A 10,350-nucleotide genomic window follows, 5' to 3' on the forward strand; every position below is an offset into this window, starting at 1 on the left:
ATTTAGCTTGTTTGGGATGAAGGGCTCTATATATATCAGTTAAGTCCATTTCATCTAGGGTGTTGTTTAATGCCACAATGTCTTTTTTGATAATTTGGATAACAATCAATTTAAGAGCAGAAAAACAACCAGAACTTTCAGAAAATATGGAAATATGACAACCAAGGAGTTGAAAAGAAACATTCATCCAGACTGGTAGGAAGGGAGGAAACAGGAAGCCAGCTAGGTGTAGAGGATGCGAGACAAGGGAGTAGCATCGGGCAGACTGGCCAATTCCATATGTGCACGCAGATAAGCTGGGAGGAACAACTGGGGAATGAGACAGACAGCAAAACTCAGGGTTCCAGCACAGGAAACTAAAGGCTCAACACCTCTTGCTGTAAAAATCTGTGGGGATTGTGGCAGTGAGAGAAACCCTCAGTCTTGCAGAAGTGTCCACTCAAGAGGTCCATGGGATACTGGTTCATACACAAGCCCACCTACCCTGGAATCAGCACCAGGGCAGCACCTCAAATGGCAAAGTCTCCATGTGGGAAACAGGGAAGTTACTGAAAGTTGGGCAAAGCACAGGAAGCAGCATTTTTCCCTCTCTGACCTCTCTCCAAATACAGTGTCACAACACAGTAAAGTCAGCTGCCCTGACCTGATGGATACCTAAGGCTATGCCCCTTGAAACATAACAAGTATGCAAAGACAAAGAAATATGGCCCAAATGAAAGAACAGATCAAAACTCCAGAAAAAGAACTAAGCAACGAGTAGATAGCCAAAGTCTCAGATGCAAAGTTGGAAACACTGGTAAGCAGGATGCTCACAGAAATAATTTAGTATGACTGCAAAATAAAAGAAGAATGAAGGCTATATAAAATGAAATGAAAAATATACAGGGAGCCAACAGTGAAAGAAATGAAATCAGGACTCAAATAAATGATTTAAAACAAAAGGAAGAAATAAGCATTCAATTAGAAAGAAGAAAGAAGAATTCACACAAAAAAATTAGGAGAGTCTTAGGAACCTCTGGGACTTAGATGTTTCAACATCCAAATCATAGGGGTGAGTGCCGGAAAGAGAAGAGGAAGAGAAAGAAATTGAAAACTTATTTGAAAAAATAATGAGAGAGAACTTTCCCAATCTGGTGAAGAAAATAGACTTTCCAGGAAGCTCAGAGTCTCAAAGAATTTGGACCCAAGGAAGCACATATCAAGGTACATAATAACTAAATTACACAAGATTAAAGATAAGGAGAGAATTTTAAAAGCAACAGAAAAGGAGACAGTTACTGACAAAGGAGTTCCCATAAAACTATCAGCTAATTTCTTCAAAGAAACATTACAAAGAGGGACTGGGAAGAAGTATTCAAAGTCATGAAAAGCAAGACCTCCACCCAAGATTACTCTATCCAGCAAAGCTATTATTTAGAATGGAAGGGTAAATAAAAAGGCTTCCCAGATAAGGTCAAGTTAAAGGAGTTCATCATCACCAAGCCCTTGTTATATAATATACTTAAGGGACTTATCTAAAAAAAAAGAAAGAAAATCAAACCTATAAACAATAAAATGACAACAAACTCACAACTATCAACAACTAAACCTAAAAAAAAACTAACTAATTAAACAACTAGAATAAGAATAGAATCACAGAATATCACAGAATATCATATGGAGGGTTATCAGCATGGAGGGAGAGGGGAGAGAATAAGGGAAAAGGTCCAGGGAATAAGAAGCATAATTCATAGGTACAAAATAGACAGGGGGAGGATAAGAATACTATGGGAAGTGGAGAAGCTAAAGAACTTAATATGTTCAAGCCATGGACATGAATTAAGGAATGGGGGGATGCTGAAGGTGGCATGCAGGGTGTAGGGGAATAAAGGGGGTAATGAAAGTAGTATAACTATAATAGCATAATCAATAAAATTTACTTAAAAAAGAAAATGAAGGAGCCTAGATGGAAGTCACAGACTTCTGTGAGTATTCAGAGTTAAACTGAATCAAGAGACTAAAAACCTCTTTGACATTTTGAAACTATGAGGCAATGTCTATAAAAAAGACAATCTGACATGGAGAAGAATTGTTCTGGATGTGTTCAGCTCCAGGTCTCCACTCTGACCAACATCTTTGATCATAAGAGACCTCAGAGAATGGGGGAGGGATAACTACCATCCTTAATAGCTGGGCAACCAGGGTTGAGATGGCACCATGCCTCTCAGTCTTCCCATTCCAGGAAGACTAACAACTGGGTATAGAGAACTCAAAACCAAGATATTAGTACATTTTGTATTAAAAGGGATCTGTGGAGAAGGAACGCGGCAGAAGAGTGAATGGCAGTCACCATGACCTCCTCCAAGAATATATCTGGAATTACAACTCAGTTGTGGAGAAACCACCCAAAACAAACAACTGAGAAATAGCCAGAGAGAAGCATATAACTCAGACACACAGAATCAGCTTCAGCACAACCAGCCTAGTAAGGAGTGTGATGGAGACTCCAGAGGGTTGGCTGGGCGCCCATGAGCAGAAGTGCCAATGAGATAATTAAGGGGCTGGTTGGGTCCCCAAAGAAGATTGGGCCCTAAACCCTAAGTTAGGATTCCCAGCCTAGAATACTGGAGCCCCAAAAGTACACAGATAACCAGTGAAAAAAACAATAGGGTTGTCTCTGACTCAGAGACAGATAGTAAGAGATGCATGGGCCATTTAAAGGGCCAACCCACACATTTTCATTTGCAGCCACTTACCCCAGGCCTAGCCACAGGCAGGGAGAGTGGGGTAGAGATGCCTGAGGAAAAACTGGGGACAGATGCCATGGAGAGAGAACTGAGAGAGTAGCTGCCAGGATCCTGGTGCTGACTCATCCACCAGATGGCAGAAGCCTTTGTGCTCAGGCAGACCACTCCTCTCTAAACAGCAGCAGCCTGAGGGGAAGCAATAGCCCTGTCTCAAGGAGAGTCTCTGCTCTGGCCCTTTGGTGCTTAGGCCTGGCTGCTGAGTTCCAGTGACCAGATAAACAACTGAATAAGACAGCCAGAGACAGTAGATCACTGGCAAAGGTGGGGCAGAGTGGACTAGAGAGACTTGAAGAAGACTGGGTATGGAGGCTTGGAGAGAACTGAGAATGTAGTCCCTGGAATCTGGTGCTGAGCCAACCACCATAAGAGAAAAAGTCCTGTTCAGGCAGACCACTCCCTTCTAAGCAGCAGCTACCTGAGAGCAAACAATAGCCTCCAAAACAGGAGGTATTCCGCTCTGCCCTACAGTGCTTAAACCTGACTGCTAAGTGCAGAGGGACCATATTAACAAATAAAGTAGAAAACCAGTGACCGCAGATCACTGGAAGTGTTGAACAGGCTGCCTAAGTTCAGAGGGGGTCAACATCTGACATCACTAGAGGCAGATCCAAAAAGAAAAAAAAAAAACAGTGGTAAATATAAGAGGCTACAAATATGGAAGTTCTGTGGTCTCCTTCATGATTTGTGATAGTTTTCCCTTCAGAGCTTTATAACATTCATTTCTTGTCAGAAAATTTGTATATAATGTCACTAAAATTTTTAAAATATTTTTATTTATTTCTAGAGAGAGGGGAAGGGAGGGAGCGAGAGGGAGGGAAACAGCAATGTGTGGTTGCCTCTTGCTTGCCCCACACTGGGGACCTGGACTGCAACCCAGATATGTGCCTTGATTGGGAATTGAACCAGCGACCCTTTGGTTTGCAGGCCAGAACTCAGTCCACTGAGCCACACCAGCCAGGGCTAAGTCACTAAATTTTATAGTGTATTTAAATCCACATATTTTGCCCCTCACTTCTCTTAGCCTCTTACTTTCCTCTTTCCTTGCAACATTCTCACTTCAAATTTAGTTTTCTCTTTAGTTACAACTTGTTTCGATTCCACACTTTACTATTTCCACTGCCCAGACACTCAAAATGAGTTCTCTTGTCAAGGGTCATTTCACATTCTTTTGCCCAGCTATTAAACTACCCTTGTTCCCTCTACACCTGTCACTACACCCATTGATTGTGGGTAGGGTAGTTGTAGTTGTATTGTTTTTTCAAGGTTATCTCCAAAACTTCACTAATTCTATAATTCAAATGACAAAATTTACCAGACCCCTCTCCTGATCTTTTTTCTAACTCAAATTTTAATTATGCTGTCTTAGCCTGTTTTTATTCTTTAACTTTTTTGTCTTTCTTCTATTTCTCTTTCACCCTGCCCTTTTATTTTTCTTTATTCTCCTATTTTTTCTTTTCCTTTACGTCCCAAATTTTAATTTTTTCTTCATTTAGTCAAGTCTTTGTCCCTCGGTCTTAGTATTACCTCTCCCTCTATTGTTACAAAATTATTTCCCATTCTTCTAAACATTTCCTAGACTATTCTTTGTTTCTTTTTTCCCTTTTATTCCCACCACCTATATTAATTTTAGCTGATTTGTTGTTGATAGTACAGCAGTGGATCTTTCTCTGAAGTTTGGCTCCAATATTTTAACAAATTATTTAATATTTTCTCTCATTTTTATTTCTATCTCTCAACTTATTTTAATTTATACTATTTTAATTTCTGTTTAAATATAATATTATGTGCTTTCCTTCTCATACTTCATTCTATACTCTTCATCCCCTTTCTTGATTCATGAGATAAACTTTACCTTCTCTCCTTCCATTGCTCCAACTCCCAACACTTATTAGTGCTCCTCCCTCTACCATCTCAAAATTATTTCTGCTTCAGTAGGTCATCTTATATTCACTCTTTTTTCTTATAATAGTCTTAATCTCATTACACCCTTATTAATACTGGTTCATTTGTTATTGATAGTGGGATTGTGGAGGGGGTTATATTTGCAGGTTTGGGTTTGTTTCTTGGTCTCTGATTTTGTTCAGGAAGCACCCGCACAACAGTACACAAGACATGATGGACAAATTGACATTGACTCAACCAGAGGCAAGAAAGGACCCATGAAAGAAGGACCAAACAACAATGAAAACCCACAAACAACCAGAAAACCAGCACAAAAGGCATAAAGTACATCCCAAGAACATCTAATTCAGGTGATCAAGGAGACTACACCTCTGTATCACACAGGCCTCCCACCACAGAAGTTCACACCATAAATTCAGAAAGGCAAAACAGATCAGGTAAAGAAACAGGAGCAAACAAGAAGAGTCCAACAAACACTAGGGAGACAAAGAAATATCCTCAATCTAAAGTAGGAGAACAATCCTCAGGAAGAATGTTAAATGAAATAGAGGCAAGTCAACTATCACATATTGAATTCAAAACAATGGTTATAAGAAAGCTCAATGAACTCAGTGAGAACTACAAAAAAAACTCCAGGGAAATTATGAGGAATTTACTGCAAACCATATCAGCATTAAAAAAGGACATAAAAACAATCAACAAGAGCCAAGAAGAAGTGAAGAATACAATTTCTTATTTAAAGAACAAAGTAGAAAGAATCAAAAGCAGGCTCAATGAAGCAAGGATTGAATCAGTGAGATATTTTTTGGGAGACAAAACCTCCCCAAAAAAGCAAGAAAGAAAAAAGATGAAAAAATGAAGAGGCATTAAGGAAAATGCAGGACAATATGAAATGGAATAATAACTCATATAATAGTGATACCAGGAGGAGAAAAAGAAGAGTAAGGGATAGAAAACCTGTTCAAAAGAATAATGATGGAAAACTTTCTTAAATTGATGAGAGAAGTAAAAACAAAAGTCCAGCAAGCAGAGGTGGTCTTGATCAAGAGGAACCCAAAGAGGCCAACTTCAAGACACATCATAATTAAAATGGCAAAATTCCAAGACAAGGAGAGAATCTTAAAATCAGCAAGGGGAAAACAGGAAGTAACATACTAGGGAGGCCTGATAAGGCTAGCAGCTGACATCTAAAAAGAAATATTATGAGCCAGAAAGAAATGGAAAGAAATATTCCAAGTAATATAAAACAAGGGCTTGCAACCAAGACTATTCTATCTACCAAGACACTCAGTTAAAATGGAAGGCCAAATGCAGGGCTTCCCAATCAAAAGAAGGCTAAAAGAATACACCTCCACTACACCAGCATTGCAAGATATGCTAAAAAGACAACTGTAATAACAGGAAGGAAAACAGTGAGAGAGAAAAATAACAAAGGTAAAAAGGGAGTAAAATGGCAATGAATAAATATCTATTAATAATAACCTCAAATGTAAATGGACCAAATGGTCCAATCCAAAGACATTGGATCGCTGAATAAATAAGAAATCTTGACCCACACATATGCTGCCTACAAGAGACCAAGCTCAGAACAAAAGACTTATACAGACTGAAAGTGAAGGGCTGAAAACAAATATACCATGCAAAGGGACAGGGGAAAAAAAGCCGGAGTAGCAATACTCATATTAGACAAGATAGACTTAAAAACAAAGGCCATAAAAAGAGACACAGAGGACACATCAGAATACTCAAGAGAAGAATGCATCAAGAACACATAAACATTGAAAATATATATGCATCCAACATAGGAGCACCCAAATATATAAGAAAAATCATGGAGGACTTCAAGAAAGATATTGACAGCAACACAATTACAGTAGGGGATTTTAATGCCCCACTGTCAGAAATGAATACATCTTCCAAACAAAATATCAACAAGGATATTACAGCATTGAGACAATACCCTAGATCAAATGGACTTAACAGACATGTATAGGTACAGGGAAGAAGAAACATAATTGGTAAGCATAAAATAGACTGAAAGAAGTCAAAATAGTATAATAGTCCATTTCTTTCCAGACATATATAGAATCTTTCATTCCAAAGAAGCAAATTACACATTCTTTTCAAATGCACATGGAACATTTTAAAGATAGAACACATGATAGGATATAAAACAAGCCTCAACAAATTCAAGAAAATTGAAATCATAGAAAAGACCTTCTCAGACCACAAGAGCCTGCAACTAGAAACCAACCCCAAGGAAAAAACTCAAAAACACTCTAACACATTTAATGGAGATTAAGTAACATGCTTTAAACAATGAATGGATTAACAATGACATCAAGAAAAAAAATCAAAAAGTCTCTGGAAACAAATGACAATGAACTCACAACAACCCAAAACTCATGAGACACAGTGAAGGCAGTCCTGAGAGAGACATTCATAACAATACAGACATACCTAAAAAAATAGAAACATTTCCAATAAACAACTTAACCCTATGCCTACAACAATTTGAAGAACAACAAAGACAGCCCAGAACAAGTAAAAGGAAGTAATCAAGATCAGAGCAGAATTAAACAACATAGAGACTAAAACCACAGTTCTAAGGATCAATAAATGCAGCAGCTGGTTCTTTGAAAAGATAAACAAAACTAACAAGCCTTTTAAGTAGACTCACCAAGAAAAAGAGACAGCCCAAATAAGCACAATTAGAAAAGAAAGAGGAGAAATTACAACTGATAGCATAGAAATACAAAGGATTGTAAGAAAGTACTACAAAAAACTATATGGCAAGAAATTTAAAAACCTAGGTGAAATGAACAAATTTCTAGAAAAATATAATCTTCCAAAACTGAATGGAAAGGAAGCAGGAAGGCTGAACAGAACAATAACAGCTGATAAAATCAAAATAATAAATGAAAAATTTCCAGCACACGAAAGCCCTGTACCTGACAGTTTCACAAGAGAAATTTTAAAACTATATTTTATCAATTACACTATTACAGTTTCCCCAACGTTTCTTCTTTTTATCCTCCCTCTGGCCTGCATCCAGTCCCTTTCCTCCAGTATTTCCCCCCTTTAGTTCATGTCCATGGGTTGTACATACAAGTTCTTTGAGTTCTATGTTTCTTATACTATTTTGACCTCTTTCAGTCTATTTTATGCTTATCAATTATGTTTCTTCTTCCCTGTACCTTTTCCCTCCTATTCCTTCCTTCCCCCTTCCCAGTGAAGTATCTCCATGTGATGTCCATTTATCTGATTCTATTCCTGTTTTAGTTGTTTGCTTAGTTTTTGTTTTTGTTGTTTGTCTTTTCTTCTAGGTTCATCTGTTGATAGTTGTGAATTTGTTGTCACATTACAGTTCACATTTTTTATCTTCTTTTTCTTAGATAAGTCCCTTTAACAGTTCAAATAACAAGGGCATGATAATAATGAACTCCTTTAACTTGACCTTACCTGGGAAGCACTTTACCTGCACTTCCATTCTAAATGACAGCTTTGCTGGATGGAGTAATCTTGGATGGAAGTCCTTGCCTTTCAAGACTTCAAATATGTCTTTCCAGACCCATCTTGCCTGAAAAGTTTCTTTTGAGAAATCAGCTGATAGCCTATGGACACTTTTGTAGTTAACTCTCTCCTTTTTCTTGATTCTTTTTGGAGTCTCTCTTTATATTTAGTCTTCGTTAACTTAATGGTGATGTACCTTGGTGTCTTTATCTTGGGTCCAACTTCTTTGGGACTCTCTGGGCTTCCTGGACTTTCTGGAAGTTTGTTTCTTTCACCAGATTGGGGAAGTTTTCCTTCATTATTTGTTCAGATATGTTTTCAATTTCTTGCTGTTGTTCTGCTCCTTCTGTCACACCTATACTTTGGATATCAGTATGTTCCAGGTTGTCCCAGAGGTGTGTAAGACTCTCTTTAGTTTTTTTGAATTCATGTTTCTTCACTTTGTTCCAGGCGGATGTTTCGTTTTTTATTTCAACTAATTGTTTTTAGTCCTGGTTTCCTCCCTGTCACTGTTTGTTTCCTGACTGTTTTGCTTTATTTCACTTGGGTATCCTTCATCTGTTTTTTTTTTTTCATTTTTCGACCAAGCTCAATCAAATCTGGCAGTGTTTTGATTACCAGAGCTTCAAATATTCCATCAGATAGGTTGGCAATCTGCTCCTCACTTAGTTCTCTTTCCGAACTTTTGCTCTGTTCTTTCATTTGGGCCATGTTTGTTTGTCTTGGTGCTCTGTTCTGGTTGCTCTGATGATTGAATATTTTTTAATTCTTTGGTTCTGGGAGTTCTATACAGCTTGATTTTCTAGAGCTTTTGGTTGTTTGTTGATTTTAGATTGGTTATTATATTCCTTTTCATTCTGTGAGGGAGTGAAGGGTTTCTACCTATGCCTCTATCTTGGCAAGAACTCACAAGAGAATTTTACAAAACATTTAAGGAAGAGTTAGCCCCTATTCATCAAAGATTTTTACAAAAAAAAATTTCAGGAAAAAGTAATACTCCCAAACTCTTTATATGAAGCCAGCATCATCCTAATCCCAAAACAGAAAGATAACTACAGGTCAAAACCACTGATGAACATAGATGCTAAAATCCTCAACAAATTATAGAAAAACTGCATCCAGCAATACATTAAAAAGATCATGTGCCATGATCAAGAAGGATTCATCCCAGGGATGCAAAGGTGGTACAATATGCACAAAGTAATAAATGTAATATATCACATAAACAAAAGAAAAGATAAAAATCACATGATCATATCAATAGAAGCAGAAAAGCATTTGATAAGGTACAGCACCAATTCTATGATAAAAATACTAAATCGGCTAAGTGGGAATAGAGGGAGCATTCCTCAGAATAATAAAGTCCATATACAAGACACCTACAGCCAACATTATAATCAATAGACAAACACTAAAAGCATTATTATGAAGATCAGGAACAAGACATTGATCTCTGCTTTCACCACCTGTATTCAGCATAGTATTGGAAGTCCTTGCCACAGTGATCAGGCAAAAAAAAGAAATAAAAAGCATGCAAATTGGAAAAAAAGGAAGTAAATGTCATTCGTTGCAAATGACATGACAGTGTACATAGAATACCTTACAGACTCACCCCAAAAACTACTGAATCTAATAAGTGGATTTGGCAAAATACAAAATACAAAGTCAATATTCAGAAATCAAAAGCATTTTTTCTATACCAACAATAAAATTTCAGTAACAGAAATCAGGAAAAATATCCCATTTGCTATAGCAAGAAGAAAAATGAAGCACCTTTGAGTAAATTTGCCAAGGAGGTAAAATACCTGTACTCAGAACTACACAACATGTAACAAAGAAATTAAGTAAGTCACAAATAAATGAAAGTATACATGATGTTCATAGATCGAAAGAATTAACATCATCAGAATGTCCATACTACTCAATATAATGTATAAATTCAATGCAATCCCTATTAAGATATCAATGACATATTTCACAGATATAGAACAAACAGTTCAAAATTTTATATGGAATCATAAATGACCCTGAATACCTGCAGCAATTTTGCAAAAGAAGAGCAAAGTAGGTGGGGTCACCATGTCTGACATCAAACTATATTACAAGGCCACTGTAATCAAAAGAGTCTGGTACTGGCAAAAGAACATAC

This window comes from Artibeus jamaicensis, unplaced genomic scaffold (assembly GCF_021234435.1).
Source record: "Artibeus jamaicensis isolate MK-2021 breed Jamaican fruit bat unplaced genomic scaffold, CSHL_Jam_final contig_320, whole genome shotgun sequence".
NCBI classification, from domain to species: domain Eukaryota; kingdom Metazoa; phylum Chordata; class Mammalia; order Chiroptera; family Phyllostomidae; genus Artibeus; species Artibeus jamaicensis.